The 2220-nt window shown below is 36.2% G+C and overlaps 1 pseudogene; it reads right to left on the bottom strand.

Moving 5' to 3' along the window:
- Nucleotides 1-234: 234 nt before the first annotated feature.
- Nucleotides 235-712, bottom strand: LOC118670268 (annotated as a pseudogene).
- Between the last annotated feature and the right edge of the window lie 1508 nt (nt 713-2220).

The following is a 2220-nucleotide window of genomic DNA, read 5'->3' as shown; positions in this document are numbered from 1 at the left end:
TAGCTTTCCTCTTGCATACAGTAGAGGATAATCATTATTAATTTGAAGAAGAAGAAATAAAGATAAAAGGAACACATATATTAAATGATTTTGAATAATTATAAACTATGAGTGAAGTTAACTCTAAGCCTATCAAAAATTATTGTGATGGAAGGAGACTGACTTGGGGTCATAAACACACAATACAATATACAGACAATGTATTATAGAATTGCACACCTGAAACCTGTATAATTTTTTTTTCATTTTAAGTTTTTAATGAAAGTTGTATATACTATTACTTTATTCCTGCATCTTCTCAATTGTTTCTTCCTTGGATTTGCCCTTTTCCTTTACAAATTGGCAAGATTTGGCTTTATGTTCAAGGACCTTTTTGTGGATTTTGTCCAGCTTTAGTCTAGTGATAACCACCTTGCTAGGGTGAATGCCCACATGAACAGTTGTACCATTAGCTTTCTCCCATATGTCAATGTAGATGACATATTTCTTCCTGTAACCCTGGACTATTTTGACAATTTTCTGTCCTTTGTAATGTCCTCAAACAACCTGAACTTCATTATCCTTTTGGATGGGCATGGGTTGAACATTGTACTTCTGCCTCAGCTCTTTGGAAAGAGAAGACATAATCTTCCTGCGAATGTGGGAAGGTGCATTGAAATGCCTTTTACGGTTCTTGCTCTGGTCAGAAGTCACAAAGGGATTGAACTTCATTTTGACACTTCTATGTATTTCTTAAGAAAGAAATTTTTGTAGTTGCTGGCTAGACAATGTTTGCCTGGTTTGGGGTCAGGTACTACTGCACCAATCAGCCATGTCTAGTGCATGAGATCATGTGGTTATTATACCCTGTCTCTTTCTGTATAATATAACAAGACCATGTAGAAGTATTCTGAATATGACTGGCAAAGAAGTAGGTGCTTTTAAGAATATTAATGATTTGATAGTGCTTAATTGTACACATTATTTTATATATGTCAGTGTGTATCCTAAAAAGACCATTAATATTTTTGGGGTTTTGCCTATCTCTCTGATACCTTTAAGCCAGCTCAATCCATTTTCTGATCTCAGTTCCATTTATGTTCATTAAAAATTGCCTGTAACCTTCCTTGCTTTGCTCCCAATTCTATTCATGTTGTGTTTCCTTTTTTTATGAATGCTGGTCCTTACATTTGTCATATTAACATCCCTGCAGTTGACCAGAAGGCTGATCTCGGTCTCCTTGGCCAGATCCTCAGCACTCTCCTAGAATCTGTTTCTTTTCTAGGTGCCTCAGGTAGAGGAACTAGTCTTAGCTCAGTCCTGCAGCCCAAATTCTAGAACTAGTTACTTGGCAAGAATCTTGCCTGTTCAGTGTTGTTTGGACATTTAGCTGTCATGTGTGATGTCCTAGTTGTTTACCAAGAAGAGTTAATCAAAGCTTTTCACCAGCAGAAGCAGAAGTTTCTCATAACTTTATTGATGATGTCTAAAAGGTAAGAAATATTGTTTGCCTATTTATTTTTTGGCACATATGAATGAAAACCAAACCAGCATTTAGACAAGTAGAAAGCAAATGGGACTATTAAGGTAAAAAATGTAGGTCAGAAAAATCATCTGGTTGGAAGGTCATTTTAAGTAGAAAGACACATTTTCAGGCTAATGACATCACTTAGTTGCACACAAAAATTCCTCATGTTCAGATTTTTGACATTTTGTCTCGGTTAACTTTGACACCTATATGAGACTCTTGTTTGAGATGCAGAGAAATCACTTTAAGAATGCTTGCAGGCTTCTTGATAAATTCACGGTTGGTCTTTCTATCCAAGGAGGGCTTCATAATAAATCTGAGCCTCTTAGCAGCAACATCAAAGCACAGATTCTCTTCCCCTCCTGCCCAAGATCTATGCCCTGACACAGAAAATTGTGTCACCTGTTAATCCTAGCACACTGAGCAGTTATTCAGTTTGTGTGGCAGCCTGAATGAATCATTTTATTAGCCTTCAAAGTTAGAGTTATGAGCAAAGAGCAAAATAGCTTAAGGAAATTTCAGTCTTCAGCCATCCTGCATAAAATATCTTGAACCGGTTTTAAAGAGAAAATTGTGGTTCTGATATTTCCAAGGGTTGTAACAAAGAAGGAAAAAGAAAACTATGCAATAGGAACTGTATATGGCCAATAAAGCCTAAAATACTTACTATCTGGCTCTTTACACATGTTTGCCAATCCCTATTTGAGATATAT

Source organism: Myotis myotis, unplaced genomic scaffold (assembly GCF_014108235.1).
Source record: "Myotis myotis isolate mMyoMyo1 unplaced genomic scaffold, mMyoMyo1.p scaffold_m19_p_15, whole genome shotgun sequence".
NCBI lineage: Eukaryota > Metazoa > Chordata > Mammalia > Chiroptera > Vespertilionidae > Myotis > Myotis myotis.
The sequence above is the reverse complement of the archived record's forward strand: the minus strand, read 5'-3'. Positions and strand labels throughout refer to the sequence as shown.